This window comes from Antechinus flavipes, chromosome 3 (genome assembly GCF_016432865.1).
Source record: "Antechinus flavipes isolate AdamAnt ecotype Samford, QLD, Australia chromosome 3, AdamAnt_v2, whole genome shotgun sequence".
In the NCBI taxonomy this organism is placed as follows: domain Eukaryota; kingdom Metazoa; phylum Chordata; class Mammalia; order Dasyuromorphia; family Dasyuridae; genus Antechinus; species Antechinus flavipes.
Genome location: NC_067400.1, coordinates 533069448 through 533094355, shown reverse-complemented (window position 1 = coordinate 533094355; position 24908 = coordinate 533069448). Strand labels below are relative to the sequence as shown.

Genomic DNA, 24908 nt, shown 5'->3' with positions numbered 1-24908 from the left:
TTTGGATATTCTACATCAGAGGACTTCATCTTATACTTCACTGAGTAGACAGAGCCATTTACCATGAGTTCCCTCATCTACTTTCCACTAAAATTAAAAAACCCCAGACAGCTCACTCTTACATGCCTTACTTCAATCATAAAGACATATTGTTGCCATGTGACACTGGCCAAGGCACATAAAACACTTTTTGCCTGTTTCCACAATTGTAAAACGGGGATAATAATAGCACCTATCTCTCAGTGTTGTTGTAAAGAGGATTAAATGTAGTACTATTTTTAAGGTATACTTAGCACGGTGTCTGATACATAGTAGGTTATTAATAAATACTCATTCCCTTCCTTTCCTTTTTCCAGTCTCTGATGAAGTAGCCCTTCTTATTAAGGGCAATCCCACTATTTCTGCCCTTGACAACACCCTCTTCTGTCTTCTTTAGCAGTTTTCTCCCATGATCATCCATCACTTCAAAACTTGTTTCAGTTTTCAATCTCTCTAAATGTTAGTTTTTTTTTCTGCTACCTACAAGCCCAAGGTTTCCCATCCTTAAAAAAAGCCACAAAAATATCACTTGTTCTTACTGTTCCTCAAGTTATAATCCTATATTTGTTCTCCCTTTCACAGTGGAGTTAATAGAAAAAAAGCTGTCAACTCTCACTGCCTTTCCTTGCTTTCCTATCACTCACACTTGAATCTTTGTCATTTGATTTCTCATCCTTTTATTACTGAATCTCTTCTGCCCAAGATTTTTTGATTGCCACATCTTAGGGTCTCTTCTCAGACTGTGTCCTTTCTTTACAGAATTTGACACTATTGGCCACCTTCTCCTTTTAGATATTCTCACCTCCCTGGGTTTTGTGACATTGCTTTCTCTTTTCAGTCTTCTTGTCTACTCCTCTAAGTCCTTTAGTCGGTTATCTTATTAATCCTATCTCCTGTGGGTATCTTAGTACTCTCTCCTAGCCTTCTTATCTTTCCTCTTTACATGTTCTTTTGGTGATCTCAGTTCCCATGGATTTAACTCATATATAGATGTAGGTTATACCAGGATCACTTTTCTGAAATTATCTTTTATCATAAATCTAACTATCTTTTTTCCTTTAAAATAGAACAGATATTCCTTATAGATGCTAAATGTTTCCAGAGTTTCTTTTTTTTGCAGATGGTACCATATTATTTACATCAAGTAATAGACTCTGGCAGAGCTACCTGAAAATACTCCATGATGATTAAAAAGAGTGTGGCCTAACTATTCACTTAGAAAAAGTCAAGTAGATGAAGACTGTTTATTGTTCCAAATATGATATTCAACGAAAGCCACAATGTATGAAATTCATCCATCAGTAAATGTGTATTTATTGGTCAGACAATATAAATAAAAATGTAGTTATCCCTGAAATTAAATAGGGGGATGAGACTGAACTAGATTTTTTGAGAAATTATAAAACTTCTTTGTGAACCCAAAGATATTTCAGAAAAAAATTTCCTATCTGCCTAGATTTATTATTAATTATATTAAAATCTGTTGGATGGCTCTATTAGGCAATAAGCATTTACTAAGCACTCAGATTATTCTAGACATTATAGGCATAATATAATTCTACCTTTATAACATTGCTAAACCATCTTTTCTTCTTTCTCCAATCTTTGAATTACTACTCTGGTTCATGCCATCATCTTTTTATTACCTCTCTCTCTTGGATTATTGCTATAAACCTTTTTTTGGCCTCCCTGCATCTAGTCTCTCTTTTTTAATCCATCCTTCACATAGCTACCATGGTAATATTTCTAAAGTACAGGTTTGATCATTCTCTTGCTTCAGTGTGTCAAAATTGCATCTAAAATGAAGTACAAACTCCTATATTTGACACTTAAAATCCATCCAAATCCATTGTCAACCTTTTTTTTTCTTGCCTTTGCACTCCTTTCTGTACTTTCACTCACCCAAAATAGTTTACTTTTTGGTCTCTCTACATAACAATCCAACTCCCATGTCTATCCTTGTTCTCTATGCTAGGGAATTATCCTATCTTACCTGTTTTGTAGAATTCTCTCTTTTTTTTTCAAGCTTTATCTTACACACCTCCTCCTATAGGATACCTACCCCAATCTCCACAGTTTTTAATACCCTCTCCTTTCAGATATTTCTTTGTGATTTGCTTAAAAAATGCTGGTCATTTAAGGAAATAATGGATATCCAAGTTCATGCACTGAGCATAAGAAACAAATTGAGAAAGTACACAGTACAAACTTTCTATTTTTCTAAAAAAATATTTAATACTTTAACACAAAAAATAATATCTAAAATTAGCAGGCCATTTCAAAAAGTTGGCATTGTTTTGTTTTAAGTTATTCCAGAATCCAAGAAAGATGAGAAAAAAAATTGTAGGAAGGTAGGAAACAAGTTTCTACTGTATGCTAGAAATTTTGCTAAGAACTTAACAAATATTATCTCATTTGATCCTTGTAACAACAAAGGGAAGGTTTTATTATTAGCATCCCTGTTTTATAATTCAGGTAAAAGTAGATAGACACTAAATGATTTGCCCAGGAACATATAGCTAGTAAATGTCTGAGTCTGGATTAGGAAAAGAATTCATTGGCTCCCAATTGCTCAATGTTGTGCATAGTGACATAGATAATAGGCATTAAAAAAAAATTCCATTCACATTTAGTAATTCATTCAAATGAATTCATATAAAAACAAAAAATAAGCTCTCTAACTTGAGATTTAAGGTTCTCCACAATCTGGCTCATATTTACCTTTTTAGCCTTATTTCACACTTCCTTTCATGAACTCTAAAATGAAGCTTAACTGAATGACTAACTCTTCTCTGAACATACCTCCATGTATTTGCACAGCCTGTATTTTGTTCTGGGAATATTTTCTCCTGCAATATATGTAAAATGCTTAACACCATGTCTGGCACATAATAAGTGCTTTTTAAATGTTAACTAATTTTTTTGTTGTTGTTGTTATCTCCACCTCACAAAATTCTTTTATTCCTTTCTTCAGCTAATAAACCATTTCCTTTGTGAAACAATTGCAGTGCTTTTTTTCTCACCAATTTTCTTCTTACTCTCTTATATACATATTGTATATCCCAATAGAATGTGAGCTCCTTGAGGGCAAGAAATTTTTTGTTCATTTTTGTCTTTGGATCCCCAAAGCCTACTTAATTCAGTGCCTTGTGTATAATGTAGTCCGATAAACATCAACAAATATAAAATAAGTCTTCCAGGAGACAGATTAAGGGCTTCTCCCTTATATACCTTCCCCCAAACCCATATAAATTCTTTTCAGCTGGGAGCATTCACAGATTACTAGGAATTTTGAGTTCAGCTATTTGTGTATATTTACAATTTTTCTCTTTTCCTAATATTCTGGCATTAACTATTCTGGATATTCTGGCATTAACTATTCTGGATCACAAAATAATTTTTTCTTATTATTTTCCTTGGTTCCTGAGGTAATTTAAAATAATTTCCAAATTTCAGAATTATATTATTAGCAAATATGTGTTTGAGAGAGAGAGAGAGAGAGAGAGAGAGAGAGAGAGAGAGAGAGAGAGATGAGAGAAAGAATTCTTCAATCTGTGTGGTGATTTTCTTCTTTATAATATAATGGTTCTCTCTGGGAGCAAGTTTCTTGGGGAGGTTTTCTGGAGGCAGCCTTAGTTTCAGTTGAAAGTAATAATCACCCAAAATGCAGCCAGTTGATAAAAGTTCAGATCTTTTATTGCTTGCTCCAAAATAGTCTGGTTAGCTTAGAGGCCTATCTCTCTGCTTGGTTAGAAGAGCTCTTGCAGCTTTGTCCTTTGCTTCTGCCCCTGCTTTCTTCAGCCTCCAGCCAGCCAAGTGGAAAATGGAATGAATCTCTTCAAGGTATTATTAAGTGCCTATTCTGCACCAAGCAAAATACCAAATACTCGTTCCCTACCCTCAGGGAGTTTGAATTAGGAAAAGAATTCATTGGCTTCATTTGGTAGCTTGTACCTAGATGACCAAACCTGACATCTCCCAAACGTGTGAATTCCAATGAGTAAAGGTGTGAACACAAGTATTGTATCAATTAGTTCTACTTAGTACCTTGTTTCAGGTTCTGGCCCAAAACATCTCCTTGTAAGATCAGATCAAGGATACTGAACCATGCTAAATCAGATAATTATTGTCTTTCTCAACTCTAATGACTTAACAGTTTGTAAAGATTCCAACAAATCTGTATTCAGATATAATCTATTCCTTCTCTAAGTAAGGACAGGATTTTTCATCATAAATCTTTATGAGTAATTGTGGATCATTGTACTATTGAGAATAGCAAAGTCTTATAAAAGCTGAACATTGACATTACTTTGTATATAGTACATTTCATTTTCCTTGAATTCATAGGTTTTCTAGGTTTTTTTCTGAGAGCATCATGCTAATCATTTCCCATAGAACAATAATATTCCATCATAATCATATACCACAATTTATTCAGCCATTCCCCAATTGATGACCATTCCCTCAATTTTCAAATTTTGCTCTGAGAAGAGAGTTGCTATACATATTTCTGTACATATAAGTCCTTTTCCTTTTAAAAAAAATCTCTTTTGGGAATCATACTTAGTAGTGGCATTCTTAGGTCAAAGGACCTTGACCTCATTCTGGGCTTATAAATGTTAAAGCTGGAAGGAAGATCCTTTTAGAAGTCATCCAGTTCAACTTCATTTTGCAGATGAAAGACAGCCTCAGAAGGAGCACAAGTATAAATGCCCAGTATCTCATAGATAGGATTTAATTGATTCAGAATTTGAAATCTCTCCTTTTCATTTCAACCCATCTTTCCAACCCATCACAGGCCCTTGGCATCTCTGAGAATCAGCTTCATTATCTGAGGACTTCACAGAGTTAAGGTTTTCTTTAAATAAGATCAAGTATTCTTCCTACAAGAAAACTATTTTGTTCTAGCTAGTTAGTAGTATCTTGTCCTTATCAAAATTACAAATAAGTGTGTGTGTGTGTGTGTGTGTGTGTATGTACTCTCTGTATCTTAATCTATATCTATGATATTTAATTGTCTATGTGTACATAGTTTCAATAGAGAATAAACTCTCTGAGGGTAGGGAACGAGTATTTGGTATTTTGCTTGGTGCAGAATAGAAACTTAATAATACCTTGAAGAAATGAATTAGTAATTGAAGGAATAAATTAATAAATGACTTTAGTACTTGGGGAAAGTATAACATAATAAAAAACCTGATGGTGACCATTGAATTTCATTTCTCTGGATATTAGTTGACTATTTTCACCTGTATAAAACTTCACAATGTTAGATGTATAAAAGATCTTAGAAATTATCTATTATAATCCTATAATTTTATAGAGAAAAACTGAATCCCAGAAAAGTAAAATGACTTGTCCAAGGTGATACAGCTAGAGCTGGAACTTAAGCTCAAAATATTGTGTTCAAAATCCAGTGTCCCACTACTATATCTCCCTTTTGCCTTGTATAGACAGGTACCTGATGATCATTTATTGATGTAGCAAGCATTTATTAATTTCCTACAATGTGCCAAGTACCATGCTAGGTGTTAACTCTCTATCTTCAAGTAGTATTCTTTTTAAAGGGGAAAATTATATGTAACAGAAAATTAAACTTGTACAAAGTAATCTTTCTGGGGAAAGGCACTAACAACTGAGGACTAATAACTAACCAACTTCAAGTAGAAGTTGGTACCTGAAGTAAGCTTTGGAGCTAGCTAGTGATTTTTTACAATAAGTATTAAGAGGGAATTCCAGGCATGTGGTACAGAATGCACAAATACTCCAAGGAAGGATATAGAATGTAAATACTGACAAACAGCAAAGAAGTCAGGTTAGCTAGAATGCACAAAGGGTCGTAGCATACAATATGTATGAGAAAGTAGACAAAGGAAGATATTGAAGGGCTAAGTTAAAGAAAGAAAGGTTGTTTTTTTTTTAATTTTTGAGTAAGAGATTGGTACTGTCAGATCTTTTTTAGGAATATCAATTTGGCAGCTATGTGGTAGATAGAGTAGAGGGAGGAGATTCTGTGGACAGGGAGAAACATGAGGAAGCTATTGCAGGAGTTCAGGTGAGAAATGATGAGAATCTGCATTGAGTGGTATTTGGGTTAGGGGAGAGGTAGAATTTATAAGACTTTTCAATTTACCAGATATGGAGAGGTTTTAGAAAAGAAATAATTGAAGATAATTCTCAGGTTTTGAACCTGGTGTTGGAAAGGATGATAGTATGCTTATGAGAAGCAAAGGAGTTAGGAAGAAGATAATGTTTGAGGAGAAAGATGATGAATTCTCTTTTAGAAATGTCAGGTTTGGTCATCTAGGTACAAGCTACCAAATGAAGTTGATTTTGGAATGAAGTATTTATGGTTAAGAGTTGGGCTGGCTATCGTCTGCTTAGTGGTGATAATTGGACAAATGGGAGTTGGTGAGATGACCAAGAATGAGATTGAAGTGAGAGAAAAGAAAGTCCAGTATAGAAATTTCCTAAACTTAGTGGGGGGAACATTGATAATAATATAGCAAAGGAAGCTGGGGATGCTTAGCTAAACAGGTAGGAAAAAATAAGGGGAGAACAGTGTCACAAAAACCCAGAAAGAATATAGGATTTAGGAGTGTATAATCAACAATTTCAAATCATGAAGAGAGGTCAAAAAGGATAAGAGCTAAGAAAAAGCCATTAGTTTTTGCAATTAAGACATCATTGGTAACCTTGGAGAGAGTAGTTTCAGTTGAGTTATGTATCTGGAAGCAAGATTGCAAGGGGTTTAGATGTGTATGTGAAATGGGAAAAAGTGAAGCTAACCATTGCAGACAAAATTTTCCAAAAATTTTGGTTGTGAAAAAAGGAGAGATATAAGTTAACAGCTAGGAGGGATGGTAGGCTTAAGTTAACGTTTCTTTATTGATTTTTTATTGATCATAGCATGCTTATAAGTAATAGAGAATGAGTCAGTGGAAAAGGAGAGATTGAAAATTAAGGGAGATCTCCATGAGATATGTAGTCAAAGAATATGAGCACATGGTTTTTAAAAAAGACTTGTAAATTATAAATGATGTAATAAATAAACAATATAAATGCCTGAAAACATGCTCTATATCATTAATAGAAAAAGAAATAAAAATAAAATAACTCTAAACTTCTTATTCTTTGACTTAAAGATCTTACCTCTGGTTATACATATCATTTATACATACATATACCCACTTATATAAAATATATAGGTTTATATATACATGTATGTACATATACATACAATATATACATTTTAAATTTGTATGTATGCATATACACACACAATATTTATATTCATATATGTTTTTAAATTTACATTTGGACTCTGAAAATCAGAATTAAAAATAAAGTGGTTATCCATTGATTAGGAAACCACTGAAAACATATAATAGATTGTTAACTGTATACAAAGAATTTAGGATTATAAAGAATTTGGAGAAATGTAGAAAGATACTTATGAAGTGATGTAGAATAAGCCAAGTAAGATCTAGATAATATATACAGATAATATAAATGGACAGATCACCTAAAAGAAGTTAAGCTCTGGACAAAGGGAAAATTAATAAAAGAGAGCAGAAAAGATTTAAAAAAAACATTTTTTCTGTCTCACCACAGAGAGGTGGGTAACTATGAAGACAGAATGTTATATATGTCATCAGGCAAAGTTTCTGTAGCAGATGGATTTGCTTAATTGTTTTTTTTTTGTCATAAGGGAGAGTTCAAACTGAGTAGGAATTAAGGTTAGAAATGATTTCATTGTAAATTCAAAGGCGTCAATAAAACAATGTTTGAGAAAGAAAAATAGAAAGAGAAGTGATGATCAGAGATTGATATTTGATACTTAAATAGTTTTTAAATCCTGAGCAGAGTCCCATCAAGGTAGGCTCCATTTTTGGCATATTCCGTTGTAAGGATGGGAAAAGATAGGTAGTATACAAATAAGTTTTTTTTGTTAATAGGAATCCTTGATCAATTGTTGGATTGCTTTTGGGGAAGCATCAAAATTGTCCAGATCAAGAATTCACTCTTACCAAATTAGGATTAGTCATTGTTAAGTATAAAAAACAAGGTAATAATCCACAAGAGAACAATATAAAATTTCCATTATAAAAAACAGAATACACTCTTGATGCCAAAGGATTGCTGACAGAATTTTAAGTTTTGCCACTTTATGCACAATTTCTTGTTTCAGATTACTCAGTCATAGTTATATTTAATTATTCATCAAATAGAACAAATTTTTGGTTGATTTTGCTTTTCACCTAAAATAAGTCTTATTGTCCATCTTGAAAAGTAGTAAGTGTTGTTTCTTTGCTTGAAAACATATAAGACTACCCTGACCAGTAGCTTTTGATATATTTTGTACGTAGCAATGATATTTTACAGGAGAAATAGATTTTTTTAGGATGTGGAGCTGAAATGAATGCTAGAGATTATGAATTTGTATCATTTTAGTCCTCTTTCCACCATGCAGCCTCTGAAATTCATCTTTGATTACAGATACTGATATGTTGAGTCAGATGAAGAACATACCTAATTTGAAATAAAAGCATTTAAATAAAATAGATAAGTAATAAAAATAATATCAGAAACTTCCCCAAAGATACCTGGAGATCACTTTTGCACAAATAACTCTTCCTACTTAAGGTATCTAAGTGCTCTGTATGCAGAAAACTAATTTACAGGTCATTGAACTATAGGGAAGATGGGAAATTATATGGCAGAAACACATGCAAGAGAGGGAAACTCATATCTCTGAAGGTGCTGATATTGAATTGTTCTCTGCTAAGTCTCCACCTTGATAGAAATTGTACCTCTTCAGTCCCTTGCTGAGCATCAAATCTCAACTACTCTATAATGGCATTTTATCTTTCCTCCAGCTTATCTTTAGCCATCCAAATCTCATTGCAGTCATTAATCCTCCATTCAATATTTACCAGACTATGTTGTGAACAATTAGTAAGACTCTCCTACAGCTTTGTCAGCTACCTCCATTATTCGCTGTGGTATGCCATGATTAGTTAGCCTTTCTCCTACAGAAGAAAGATAATATTTTTTGTTTGTTCTGCTTTTTTTTGTTTCCCAGTGGGCCTCCTCTGTGGTATTCTGCTGAGGTCATATCGTCAGACCATTTGGTACTGTTTACCTATTAGAACATTCTGTGGATGGTATGCTTCTTTTTAGAGAGAAAGGGCTACAACTTTTCTGTTAGCTCTCTCTCCCAATGCCTAAAATGTTTACTTCATCCTTTTTGGTCTTTCTTTCAGCTTGCATATACATCTAAATATGCAAAAATATATACGAGAGAAGAACTATTTTATTTAACTTCATTTCTTAAGTAAAGTTCATTTTATCATAAATAGATCTCATTCCTGTCATTCTTGTGTTCAAAAACTATAGTGGCTCTCAGTTGCTTACTGAATAATTTTAAAAGTTCCTTTTTATATTCAACAACCCAGCCAAAGTGTGAATATACTACCTTTCTAGCTTTGGTTTCCATTATTTTTTTCCATGAATGTTGCACTTCAATATATAGAGATACTTATTAAATGCTTACATTATATAAAGAATTCTGCTAGACATTGAGAATTTATTTTTTAAAATAAAGATAATAAAAATAATAGTCTCTTGCCTAAAGTCTTTCTTCCATACTTTCCATTTTTAATATACAATTTTTGTTTTCCTTTTCCATTTAGTTTGCATCAATATTTCTTGTTTTTATGTTTTCTTCATTTTGAAATATATCCTTTATACCTCCTTTACTCAATGAGCTATCTACTAAAATAAAAAATTTTAAAAGCAAAAAATCAGTTTAGCCAAACTAACTGACATATTAGCTCTCTCTGATATTATTTTTAAAAAATCTTTGCTAATAGTTCCTTACTTCTGAGAAAAAAAAGGAAGAAAGTGCATTTACTTATCTTTTTTTTTGAGGCCAAGTTTAGTTATTACATTTATACAGCATTCCATTTTTTTCCATTTACATTATTATAATCATTACATTACCCCTTTCTAGTGAATAAATTCATTTTGATCTATCTTCAGAAAAACTCACCTATCCACCTTTCACTATAACTTTAATTACATAGATGGAAGGGTAAAGTGTCATTTCCCCCTGGTGTTGTTACCTCTGAGAAAGAAGAATTGCTATTAATAACTTTGTGCTATGACCTAGTCAAAATTGAATTTTGATAGATCTTATTACCTTATTAAGGCTTTTGATAAATATGTATACTCTTCCATTCCTATTCAAAATCTAAAAGTTTTCATATCTAACTTTTCTAAAATCATATTCAGGTCTTTAACTTTTTATTTGTTCATTTTTGTGTTCATCTTAATCTGAAGGGGGTAAATTGAGGTCTTCTCACTCATAAATTTATTGTTTCTCCCTATAATTCATTTTTTCCTTCACATATTTAGGTGTTAGATAATTTGGTGCATATATTTTTATATTGATATTCATTGTCTATGGTTCCACTTCAGTAGCACTCTTTTAAGTCTATTTTTGTTATTAGTCTGAGATTACAATTTCTGTCCTTGACCGTTTTACTTTATCTGAAGTCTAATAAATTTCATTCATGCCCCGTATTTTAACTTGGTGTGAATCTTTGTTTCAAATGTGTTTCTCTCTATGGTTGTTTGTCTCATTCAAATTCAGTTACTATCATTAGTTATGTATTTCCCTTCCTCCTGTTTTCTTATACTTTTCATTTTTTTGTGGCTCTGGCTTCCTCTTTGTTTATTTAAAAAAAAATTGGTGAGTGGGGAAATTTGGGAGAGAATGAGTGTGCTCGTTATCAGTGCTTCTCTGCCCTTCTTTTCTTTCCTCACCAAGAGCCCAATGATAGACTCTTATTCTTCATTTTTTGGCTTTTTTTTTTCAACATTTGCCCTCCTAAGTTAAAATTTGTTGTACTTAAGACTAACCCTAGCTTAATTTATCATTTCTTTTTTCTCCTCTTTTGCTGTTTCTTTCCCTATTGGGGGAAACATTTTTGTGCCTACATATGTGTACATTTGTATTCTTTTTCTGTCCAATTTAGATGAGAGCAAAGTTGCAGTGTTTTCCACTTTCTCTATGCTTTCCTCTTTGTGTGGTCTTCTATTTCCATTCAATTATGAAAGATAATTCTTCTTAATATTTTATCTTTTCTCCTTGCTATGTATTCCTTTCTTTCTCCATTTTCATTCTCATTTTAAGATAATTAAAACAAAACAAAATTATTTCTGGGCATGCTGTTTTATTAGACTTCCTCTTTCAACTCTGATGATAGAATTCTAAGAAGTCACATATGTCATTTCCCCATATTAAAATGTTAGCAATTGATACTTACTTAGTTCCTTATACTTGCTCACTCACAGCAACCTTTTAATGTTTCTCTTGACTTCTGTGTTTGAATTTCAAAGTTTCTACACAAAGTTTCTGGCCTTTTTAATCATGAATGCCTAGAAATCCTCTACTTTATTAAAGATCCATTTTTCCCCATCTCAAATTATCCTCAATTTGGCTAGGTATGCTACTCTTGATTGTAAGCTTATATGTTTTGTCTTAAAGAACACAATATTCTAAGTTCTCTCCTCCTTTGTAGGTGTGAATAGTAAATCTTTTGTGATTCTGACTATGGCTTCTTGGTATTTGAATTATATCATTCTAGCTGATTGCCATTATTATTGTTGTTATTTTTTTTTTAATTTATGTATTATTTATTTATTTATTTATTTATTTATTTTTATTATTTTGGTGAAAGTCCTGGAGTTTTTATTTCTAGTTTTTTTCTTTTTTTCTTCAGATGATGACTTTCCTGCTGGTTCTAATAGTTCTGCACAATTTTACTTCATGATTTTTTGGAATACCATATCTAACTTCTTTTTCTGATTATGGCTTTCAGATAATCTGATTCTTCCTTCTTTTAAATCTGTTTTCCAGGTCAATTGTTTTCATGATGATGACTTCACATATTCTAAACCGTCCCTCCCCCCAGCCTTCTGACTTTTCTTTTATGTTCCTTATTGTCTTATGGTGTCTTTCACGTCTATTTAGTTCATTCAGAATTTTAGGAAGTTTGTTTTTTGCATATAACTTTGTGCCTCTTGTTCCAAGCTGTTAATTTTCTTTTAAATTCTATCTTCCATAACTCATTTTTTTCACTAGTACTCTCAACTTATTTAAAAGATAACATAAAACTTTGAAAAATTCTTGTTTCAGTTTTTCTATTGGTATCCAAACTCTACTTTTCTTTGAGGCTTTGCTTGTAGATGGTTTGGAGTTATTCTTTTCTTTTAGGTTTGTATCCTGAACATTTTTGTCACCTTAATAACTTTTTAATAATAGGATTATTTTTCTTTCTTTATTTTTTTCAACCTACTTCATGACTTTGGACTATATGTTAAGCTTAGACTATGCAAACTTCTTGAGGGAATGCTTGGGCTGATTTTATGTCCTCTTCAGTCTACTGATTATTTCTTGGGGGTGTTAAGTGTTAAGTAGTTATTCTAGGATTTTAGAAATAGATTGAGAATCTCGAAAGCTTTCAATCTTGAAAGTTTTCAGTTTCATAAACTAGTATGATCCAACATAATATTGTATTCCTAATTTGTGTGATATACCCATATGTACGTGAGTTTAACACTGATTGGAGGTCCAGGAGATGGGAGCTGAATTCAGTTACCATCAGCCAGTTAGAAACTCTGTAAATTCAGATTTATAGAAGTCTATACTTCTATAACTCAAATTACTGCTATGGTAATTCCTCTCTCGTGCTTACACTAGAATGGGGGCTGGAATTGAGACTGTATTCCACTCCACTACTGAGGGGTGAGAGATACAATAGCTGAATTTCTTCCTTTCTGGCACAGCTTAGGGCATATGAGCACTCTTTACCCTGGAATTCCAACCCTAAATATAGGTTCCTTCCTCAGCCTGTTCTAGATCTGTGACCTAGAACTAGATAAATGACAGAGCTGACCTTTGGCATCTGTTTCTGCACTGAATACTAAGGTCAGGGTCCAAGTCTGAAATAGCTTTTTACTCTTGATCATAACTTCAGCCATCTGAACAATTTGTGCACATTGAAATGCTCTGTATGACTCTTGGCTAGATCCCATATCCAGGGTCTGCAGACATTTGTGTCTGCCCTCATATGTCACCCTGGGCTGCAAAAATGAATCAAAGAGATTATTTTCCTTGCATTCTCTAATCAGGAGTCAGAATAATGCATTTTCTAAATTTTTGTGGAGGAATTCTGAGTAGTTCAACTGAACTACTTCCTGCTACTCTGCTATTTTTTCTTGTACATTAAAAGAATGTTTCAAGCTTTTTTGGGCTTCATTATTATTCTTCATCTTCATAATTAAAAAAGAAAAACAAATCAGGAAACCCAAGAATCTTACTGTAATAATGTATAGTCAAGAAAAATTATTGCAATCTCCATAAAAGCAGGAATTAGGTTTTAAGTAAATTCCTCCACTGCTTGGGTCAGTTTTGTGTAAACAACTGATGCTTAATCAATGTTTCTTAAATTGTCAATTGGACAATACTATTGGCAAAAGTTTTTATATGTCTTTTGAAGGTGGAAGGATGTATGTATACTGGTAAATGTTTAAAATCTATGTTTGTTCTATTATCTGTCTCAGCACTTATGCCAGCATATACCTTGTGGAGAGTAAGTCAGTGGGATAAGTTAATATCAAAGAACAATTTTAAGACACAATTATATTTTTAAAAAGACAAATTGTTGTTGTTGTTGAAGTAGTTAGGTGGCATAATAGAATATTGGTTTTGAAGTGAAGGAGATGAGCTCAAATTTTGCCTCCAATATTTGATAACTATGTTATTATGGGCAAATTCCCTAATTTTTGTGAACCTTAATTTCTTTGTCTTTAAAGTAGGAATAATAGTGATACCTACCTCATAGGATTGTTGTGAGGATCAAATGAAACATCATTTGTAAAGAACTTTTAAGTGTTATAGCTATCAGTCAACAAGCACTTATTATATGTCAATCCCTATGTTCAACACTGATAATAGCAAAAGAGTCACAAAGAAAAACAGTCTTTGATCTCACTGAGCTTATATTTTTAATTGGGGAAAGTAAATCATGGTATTCAAAGAGTCTGAAGAGGGGTGGGAGAGAAAGAAGCTGTCATGATAAAGAAAGTCCTATGGAGACAATCAGGAATGTAGCCTAGAAAGTGATGAAAACATCTGTGGTCTGGACTACCTTCTTGAATTCTAGGTTTTAGGTTAAACCAGTCAATCTGAAGATGAGACCACAAAGTTGATGAGTACTTCCCATCATGGACTACTATTAATATGAACAGCTGACATTTTTATGGTACTAAGAATGGCGAAGTAATTTATCTAAAACAATTTGGTTGGCAGACAGTATGGAGATTAGTATTCCCATTTTACAGATGAGTAAATTCAGACTGGGAAATTAATTGATTTATTCAGGATCACAAAGTTAATGAATGGAGGAACTTGAATTTGAAACAAGACTCCTAATTTTATGTCAGCAAAATATAAAAACTAGTAGATGATGACTATGGAGCAAACAATGGGGAGCATTTGCTTGAGGGCTGAATCAATCCTCAAATTAATTTCATCTGGGTCTTGGCCAAAGTACCAAGAGATCATAACTCCATTTATTCTCCTAATTGTAGAGACAAAATATAGTTTTTTAAAATTCCTCACTGGCTTTATTACAAAAAAGTTGTAAAACAGACAGTCTCAGTATAGACCTGTTTATCTCTGTCACTTTTTAATCATAGCTTTTTATTTTCATAATACATACAAAGATAATTCTCAACATTTCCCCTTGCAAAACGTTGTGTTCCAATTTTTCCCTCCCCTCCCCCTACTTCTTCCTTAGATAGCAAGTAATCCAATATATGTTAAACTTGTGCAATTCTTCTATACATATTTCCACATTTATCGTGCTTCCCAAGAAAAATCATTAAAAAGAAAAGATGAAAAAGAAAAAAAAATCAAGCCAACAACAACAAAAAAGTAAAAATACAATGTTGTGATTCACATTCACTTCCCACAGTCCCCTCTCTGGATATAGACGGCTTTCTCCTTCACAAGTCTATTGGAATTGCTCTAAATCACCTCATTGTTGAAAAGAGCCAAGTCCATCATAGTTAATTATAATATCTTGTTGTTGCTGTGTACAATGTTCTCTGGTTCTACTCACTTCATTTAACTTAGTTCATGTAAGTCCCTCCAGGCCTTTCTGAGATTATCCTGCTGATAGTTTCTTACATAACAATAGTATTCCATAAATTCATATACCATAACTTATTTAGCTATTGTCCAACTCATGGGCATCCATTCAGTTTCCAGTTTCTTGCCACTACACAAAAGGGCTGCTATAAACTAGACATTTTTGCACATATGGGTCCTTTTCCCTCTTTTATGATCTATTTGGAATATAGACCCAGGAGAGACACTACTGGATCAGAGGGTATACACAGTTTGATAGTCTTTTGGACATACTTACAAATTGCTTTCCAGAATGGTTTTCTCTCTCACTTTCATGGTGTTCAAGAATCTCAGAATGTCAGAGTCAGGCACATTAGTGATTTAGAGCAGAGGTATCTGGGACAAGTAGTATGAAGTAGAATTTTGTATGAGAAACGTAGGGTATTGGTGAATAGGGTACAGGCCTAGGAAACAAGAAGTCCCAGGCTAAAATCTTTGCTCAGGATCTCAAAGTAGTCTATCTCTGGACAAACCACTTAAACTCTGCCTCAGTTTATTTATTTGTAAAATGGAGAAAATAATAGTAATTACCTTCCAGGGTTATTTTGAGGATCAAATGAGATATTTTAAAAATGATTTACAAGCTTTAAACTGCTATATAAAAGTGTATTATTTATTAATTATTATTATTATAATTATTATATTAACTATAGCCTTGGACAAGTCAAATTTTCTGAGTCTTAGTTCCCTCTTTCAAAAATGGAGATAATAATAGAATTTACTCAATCCCTCAGACTGAAACTCTAGCAGCAATCTTGAGTTCCTCACTATCTCTCACCCCTCATTTCCAATCTAGCACTGAGGCTTATTGATTTCAACTTTGCAGCATCTCTTGAAAAAAAACCATCTTCTCTCTTCTGATACTGCTACCACTTAAGTGTAATCCCTCATCACCTCACTTCCTGGACTATTGCAATAACTGGGTGGTAGATTTGCTTGCCTTATCTCTCCCCACTCTAATCTATCATCACCCATTCAGCCACTAAAGTGATTTTCCTAAATAGCATCTGATCATGTCACCTTAGCTACTCAGTGAATTCTAGTGGCTTCTTATTCCTTAAGGATCAAATACAAAGTGCTCTGTTTGGCATCTAAAACCCTTCATAATTAACCTCCCCCCTACCTTTCTGGTCCTCTTTCATTTTATTTCTTGCCAAAGAAATATCAATAGTACAGTGTCACTGTCTCCTGACTGTTCCAACAAAAGGGAACCACATCTATTAGCTCAGAGCATTTTCTCTGGCTGTCTCCCATGCTTGGAATGCTCTTCTTCCTCATTTCTACCTCCTGGCTTCCCTAGCTTCTTTTAAGTCCCAACTAAAATCCCATTTCCTACAGGAAGCTTTCCTCATCCCTCTCAATTAGAGTGCCTTCTTTCTCTTTATTATTTTTTATTTTTCCTACTAATAATTTGTTTGTACATATTGGTTTGCTGTTCTCTCCCCATTAGATTGTAAATTCCTTGAGGGAAGGGACTGTTTTTTACCTCTTTTTATATCAACTGGTGTCTGATTACATAATAGTTGCTAAATAAATGTTTATTGATTGACTAATTTTGATGATTACATAAAATAATGCCTGTAAAAGTGCTCTACAAGCTTAAAGTGCTGTATAAATATGTTATTATTATGTTAACTTTTAAAATCAAAATCAGATGGAGGAATCTTCAGGAAGAGATTTCTGATTTGGGGATTTAAAATCACAACTGACTAATCAATAAGAAGCATTTATTAAAAGCTTGTCTTGTGACAGGCAGCATGTGACAGGGAATGTGCTAAGTCTTGAGGATACAAAACATTTTAATAAAAGACACAATCCCTGCCCTCAAGGAACTTAAATTCTTTTGAGAGAAACAACTCTCTCTCTGTCTGTTTCTCTCTGTCTCTATCTCTGTCTCTCCATATATATATATATATATATATATATATATATATACACACACACATACATGTACACATATCCACATATATATGCATATACATATATACACATATATATGTATACACATTATATATAATATGTACAAATCCAATGCAATACAAAATTTTAAGGAAGTAGCATTAGAAACAAGAAGATTCAAGAAAGACTCCATGTAAAAGATAGCACTTGAGTTGAGTATTGATGGAAATGAAAGTCAGAAGTGAGGAGGGAGAACATTCCTTGAGTGGAATGTTATTTTGGATGGGTCATATCTAAGGCATAAAGACAGGAGATGGGCAGAGGTATGAAGAACCACAAGATACCAGTTTATTGTAGTCTAGAGTAAAGTATGATATGGTTGGAAAGATAGGTAGGTTAGGATGAGATTAAAACAGAGAAGGTTATAACTGATGCTAGAAGTAACAAGAAGGCACAAGAATTTATTCTCTTAATTTAATGGGAGTGATATGGATGGAGAGAGAGTTCTCAAGACACTATCCTAAGGAGGAGAAACAGAGATTTCAGTACTGAACCAAATACTGTTGGTATGACTGTTACTGGGTGAGAGTTACCAAGTAGATAAGCATTTATCAAATGCCTATAATGTTCCAGTCACTGTGCTAAGTGCTTTGGAAATATTATCTCACTTGATCCTCAACAGTAACCTTGAAAGGTGGGTGGTGCTATTATTAAACCCATTTTACAATTGAAGATCTGGGGCAGACAAGTTACATGACTTATACAGGGATACCCTTTTAGTAATAATCTGAGTGTGAATTTGAATTTATCTTCCTGATTCCAAGGCTACTGTGCCACCAAACTGCCTAAGTAGCTCCTAGGAGCAATGTAATATTAGGAAAGAGGAAGTTCATTTGATGTACAACCCCTAAAGTTGGAAAAACCAGAAATATGTGTATTATCTGGGAACTTGCAATTATTATTAATTATTCTTACTGCCTGTCTTCTAAGCTCCGTTTCCCCCTTCACTTGTTGAAGAAATACAGATGTGGTCAGTAAAAAGTGAACTAAAGCTCTATGGCTCGTCCCCCCTCCAGTTACAACTCTCATTTAATCCAACCCCCAGACTGTACATAGGGAAAAAAATCCTGAAATTTAGAAGAGAATCTGAGAGACATGAATTTAAGGATTTAGAATTGTAAGGGCCATTTCATGTGCTCAAATGAGATATTATTTGTAAACACATAGTACAACAACTATCACATAGATACCAATCAAATGATTGTTCCCCTCCCCCTCTCCCATCCTCCTTTGGAGGTGATCTAGGCCAGTGGTTCTCAAAACTTTTGTTATCTGCATCTTTATGCTGTTAAAAAGAGTTTTATGTGAGTTATATTTATAGTTATTTACCATATTAGAAAGAAAAACTAATTTTGAACTTATAAATCTTCTGAAAGGGTTTCAGAGACTCCCAGGATTTTCTGGACCACATTTTGAAAACCACTGATCTGATCCAAACCTATTTTTCCTGGGCAGAATCTGTGGCCCAGAGAGTTTAGATAACTTGTCTAAGTCATATAGAAGTGAATTTGCCAAAAGTCAAACCTTGAGTAACTGGAAGAACTGGAATTGTAGTTCCTAACTCACAATCCAGAAATGTTTCCTTTCCATAGCTTCCTTTTTTTTTATTCCCAGTTTCTTTCCTTTACTGTTTTTTTTTTTAAATTTGTTTTGCTGTTTTTATTGAATAGCTCTACATTCCCCATACCTCATTTTACCAAGCAAGTGAGTAGGATGTTTAAATTTCTCTTTCCCCCCAAAAGAAAAAAATAAAAAGGGGGAATAACAACAACAACAACAATAAACGTGTATGTTTGCATTTACTTGGGTAGTCTAAATATGATTTTCCCTCTTCTTTTTGAAACTAGTGAATGACCTTTGATAAAGCAAAGTTTCCTTTACCTTTTTTTCCCCTTGGGAACCAGTCTTTGGGAAAAAAAGCAAAACAGAGGAGATTTAAAAAAAATTTCTTTAACAGAAATTGGCCATTGCCCAGGTCTTTTTATATTTGCAAGATTAAAGAATCCATTTGAGGGATAAGAGCCCAGCATATTTGACTCATCTGCACAGGCCCTGGAGTGAAAATAGTGTGAAAGATATCAATACTTGAATGTCAAAAAATCTGTAGCCAGGAAGTAGGAAAATGCTTGAGAATATCAGCCTGTTGAAACAACCCAGTGTTTCATAAAAATGGCCAAACTTCATCATTTCATGCCACCAGCTGTCATCAACTCAGAGTCATAGAATCCAACTCCTCATTTAAAATAATTTTTCCAGTTACAAAAATCTATTTTCTCTCTCTACCCCAATTAAAAAGTAAAAGCTCTTATGATAAACATATATAATCAAGCAAAGGGTAAGTAGTTGTTATAGTGGATCTCAGATACTGATTAGCCATAGGGTCTTTGGCAAATCAGTTAAACCCATTTGTCTCAGTTTCCTCATCTGTAAAATGAGCTGGAAAAACTAATATCTTTGTGAAGAAAACCCCAAATGAGGAGATTGACATGACCAAAATGACTGAACAATAGGCAAAACAAATTCCCACATTGGTCAGGTCCAAAAAAATATTATCTTAATCTGCACCTTGAATACATCACTTGTTAGAAGGAGTGTACATAGTATGTTTCATTATGAGTCCTCTGGAATCCTGTCAGTCCTTTCATTTTATGGAAAAAAAAAGAAAACTGAGACCTAGGGAAGTTAAGACCCTTGTTTGTCCAAGGTCACCCAGATAGAGAATTGGCAGAGTTGGGATTCTAGCCCCACATCCTTTGCCTCCAAATTCAGCTTTTTCTAGTGTACCATGCTGCTTTTATGAACATTTGATCTAACCCCCTTTTTTAGCAATGAATCCCAAGGAGCTGTCCAGCAAACCACAGCTAATCAGATCAGTGCCAGAGCTGTGCTGAACCTTGGTCTTGGTCAAGTCAATGCTGTTTTCTAATTAACTGTAAAACTATTACAAATGGAAACAGGGTGGGACCTAAGGAAATCATCTCATCCAATCTCCTCATTTTTAAAGATAAAGATACAGAGCCTCAATGGTGAGATACAGAGGATGCAGAAGGGAAGCGACTGAAGAGTTGGAATTACAATTAATCTCTTGGTTCTCAGAGCAGTATTTTTTCCAAATAGATAGGTAGACACATTCACTTGGCATCTTCCTTTTAAAAACATTTTATATCTATTTCCTATTTCAAGCTCCTTGCAATCTTCTTGTTAACCTACCCTAGTTAGAATATCAAATAAAAAAATGATATCACATTGGGATGAAACTGAAGAGAGTTGCTAAGAGAAAGAGTTGCTAGGCTGTGCAGTGAATTGACTGCTGGACCTAAAGGGAGGAAGACTTATCTTATTGAGTTCAAATCTGTCCTAAAATACTTACTAGTTGTGTGACCCTTGGAAAGTCACTTAACCCAGTTTGCCTCAGTTTCCTCATCTGTAAAAGGAGCTAGAGAAAGAAATACAAACCACTCCAATATCTTTGCCAAGAAAAACTTCAAATGGGATCACTAAGAGTCAGATACAACAGAACAGCAAAAACATGGCATAGTAGACAGAGAGCTGTCCTTGGGGGGGGGGGGAGGTCAGTAAAACCTGGTCTAAATTCTGCTTTCGACATGCTAGTTTTGTGACAATGGGGCAAGTCACTTAATCTTTGCCTCCAACAACTACAAATAAACTATAAGACTAGAAAACAATGACTATAAACCACAAAGAAGGTACATATACTCATTAGCAGAAGGAGTTGCCTCCTCTGGGAGATTCTGATAATGAAATCAAAAGTCTGATCCAAACATACACACATAATGTATAGATACACCTATCTATATACACATATATGCATGTGTATGTATGTACACATATGCATGTGTATAAATATATGCATATACATATAGTCTACATAGGTATTTCTATAGACATTCATTTTTCAGTGTTCTTTTACATCTTTGCACGGATGCAAGCAGATTGGCACATAGTCTCCAAATCATGTCAGCAGAGCCATTGCAGGCAGGGTTCAGTTTAGGACAAGTTATGTTGAGTGCTCCCTTCTTTAGTCCAATTTTTATTCAGACAAAATCTAGAAGGCTGCTCAGGCTAGATAGCTGACTCCATTTCCTTCTGAAGGAGGTGCTGGATGGTGGCAGGGGTCCTGAAGTAAATGTTTGTGGGATGAATGAATGAAAAAAGGAAAGTGAACCTCGGGGCTTTTTTTGGAATCAGTTGGCAGAACCACAGAAGGAAGGCTTGCCCTTCAGCCTCCCTGAGCACTTGCCTCCAGCAGGCTGGCTGTGTGTGGGAGTGAGAGGATGGGGGCGGGGGGAGGGAGGGTTCCCAGCAGCCTAGGAATGGCTTTGCATGCTGATGAGCTCTTTCCATTTATCTGCCTTAAACTGTCACTTAGAGAACAACCCCTCTTCTTATAGGGCATGCATTTTGTGAATTTTATAGTTAAATAAGTAATGATTCCTGAACGTGGTCTAATATAGTTAGCTTATGTTTTGATTTAAGTATAAACATAATACCTGCAGATGGAATAATTTTTTTATAATCATCATTATAGACCTTATTGACCAAAACTACTAATTTGCAGAATTGGAAGAGATGTCAGAGAAATATAGTCCAATCCATACTCAATGAGGAGTCCTCTAAAAATATTCCTCTAGTCATGGGAAAGGTTAGGAAGAACATACATAACTTGTTTATTAGCAAAAAAAAAAGGATAGTTAGAAGTAAGAGAAATGATTATTAAATAACCAATTATTGGGGAGCTTTTTCCCTTCTTAGATGCTCATTCTTTACTAGGTCAAGCCAGTAACTAAAGGATATTGTTGATAGAGAGATTGCCAAAACCTGGCTTCTAACTAGGTGGGAATTGCTGCCTCACTCAACTAGAGAACCTTACAAAGAATTTAATTTAAGGTGAATTCTGGCCCATTGTGTTCCATTCAAACAGGTTCGAGCAGAGGTGGATTGCCTTTCACCCTAGGTGGAAGAAAAAGTAGTCTGGATAAGAGATAAGTCTCTTTGACCAAGATTGAGTGATCAGAGTTCATGTCCCCAAGACCCTCATTACAATAATTTCAGCTTTCAGTATAATATTAACTATCTTATTACTTTTTAACTAATCAGAGTTGATTGCCACCCTCAGGAACACTCACTCTTCCAAGACATAACCCACTCAATTGGTTCCATGAAGGGATTTTACATTCAAAAGAGTCACTGACTCCTTTTATTAGTTATTGTTAGAATGGCTAATAAAATGATTAATTACTCAAAAATAGGTTTTTTGAATTTTATATACATCACAATTTAAACCTCTTAGGGAGAAAAACAATAGTGATACATCATCATGATCATCATCACTAATATTTAAATGCATTTAAAGTTTCCAAAGTGGTTTTCATAGCACATCTCATGTGGTTCTTATACAACTATTTGATAAGGTAGGCACTATTTTTCAGGGGAGAAAACAGACTCAGGGAAATAATGGGAATTGTTCATGGTTATATGAACAAGTGATTATCTGAGTCAGGATTCAAACTCTTTGTGACTTCATTTAGAGTTTTCTTGACAAAGATGCTGCAGTAGTTTGCCATTTCTTTCTTCAGTTCATTTGACAGATAAGGAAACTGATGCCAACAGAGTGAAGTGACTTGCTCAGAGTCAAATGGCTACGTAGTGTCTGAGGCCAAATTTGAATTCACATCTTCTTGAGTCTAGAGCTGGGGCTCTAGCCACTTTACTATCCAGCTCCACTGCATTAGAGAGGTTTAAATATGAATACAAATGGATCCCTGCTAACAGTTTACTGACTTAGAAAACAATAAATTAACATCATCTATGTCATCTTATTTTTTTATTTTATTTAATATTTTAAATTGTATTTTAATCTGCTTCATGTTTCTCTTGGAGATTTTTTTAGGAGGTGTCTTTTTGGCCCCATGGCTTTATACATAGTAGAAACATATTAATGTTATGTTGAGTTGAATTAAAGGAAAAAAGCATAAAATAAAAGAAAGACTAAATCATTAATAAAGCAGAAAAAAGACAAACATTAAATCTATTGACAAGAATCAGATTTGATTGCTAATGGAATTAAGAAAAATTTACTTGGGAAAGTACTGTCAAACATTTCCTTAAAAAGTCAAATTAGATGAGTTTATCTTAGCTCAAGAACTTGTTTCAATCAAGTTCAATACAGGAAACTTGTATTAAATACCTATTATCCATATGGCCAGAGGTTCCTTTCCATCACAGTTCCTTGTACCACTGAAGTCACAGATGCAGAGGAGATATACATACCCATATCTACAGGCACTATTGGGGATACAAAGATGAAATACAATGACAGCATTTATAGTGGAATTTAAAGGGGGGGGTGGTAATAGGGAATGTTGTTAGACATCCAAACACCTACACATATATACACATACACATACACATATATGTGTGTATGTGTGTAGATACAGATCTAAGGCTAGGCAGTAGCTCAGAGGCCATCTAGACTTCAGCTTCTTAAAACTGTTACACAACCCTATATGAGGTCTCATAGCTGAATGTGGGAGTTGTGAAATTATGATTATCAGTAAATGCTTAATTTGTATACTTGTTTTATACCTGGGATAATGTAAAAATTTCTCAGGCAAAAAGTTGAGAGTGTAAAATGTTTAAGAAACCCTAGGTGTACCTAGGTGGTACAATGGATAGAGCAACAACCCTGAAATCAGGAGGACCTGAGTTCAAATCTGCCCTCTGACACTTAATACTTACTGGCTTTGTGATGTTGGGCAAGTCACTTAACCCCAATTGTCTGGGGGGAAGAAGGGGGAAAGAAAGAAAGAAACCCTGATATAAACCAATGGATCTGGCAGATAAGAAAACTTCATTTCAGAATAATATGATAATTTGTTCAAAATCATATAGGGAGTTAGGTGGTTCAGTGGTTAGAGTGATGGACCTTGGAGTCAGAAAGATCTGAGTTTAAATCTTGCATAGCTTTAGCTCTGTATTCCTAGGAAAATCACTTAATCTTCATCTGCCTCAGTTTCCTTAATTGTAAAATGAGGATAATATAGCATTTATGTCCTAAGCTTATGGTGAAAATCAAATGAGATAATATTTGTAAACCATTTTTGCAAACTTTAAAGTAGCATATAAAGGTATATAAAGGTTATTGTTATTTTTATTATTATTTTAGTTGGGTTTTTTTTTTTTTTTTGGAAAGCATCAGAATGTGATTTGAATTCTCCTTTTTTTTTAACCTTCAAATTCAGAAGTCTTTTTAATATAGTACATCACCTGCCATAAAGCCAATGCAAGTGATTAAAAGGAAGGATATTCAGGCAGGAAACAAGGAGCTTAGAATGTCTCATCTTTTGGCTTCTGATCTTAACTCTTTTTCCCAGTTACCTATGTGATGATCAGTCAGCAAATATTTATAAAGTACCTAGTATGCGTTAGATACTGTGGTAAACTATGGAAATACCAAAACAAAACAAAACAAAACAAAAACAAAAACCCAACAGCACATAGTCCTTTCTATCAAAGAACTCACAGTCTAAGGGTTTGTTGTTTCACTTCTCTGGTACTGAATTCCCTTATTAGTCAAATGCTGAGATTTGATGAGGTCTTTAAGATCACTCCCAGCTCTGAGTTCCTT

The 24908-nt window shown here is 33.9% G+C and overlaps 1 protein-coding gene across 5 annotated transcripts in view; it reads left to right on the top strand.

Moving 5' to 3' along the window:
* DLG2 (discs large MAGUK scaffold protein 2) overlaps positions 1 to 24908 on the top strand; it is a 2591935-nt gene that overhangs the window by 533046 nt on the left and 2033981 nt on the right. The window lies entirely within an intron of this gene.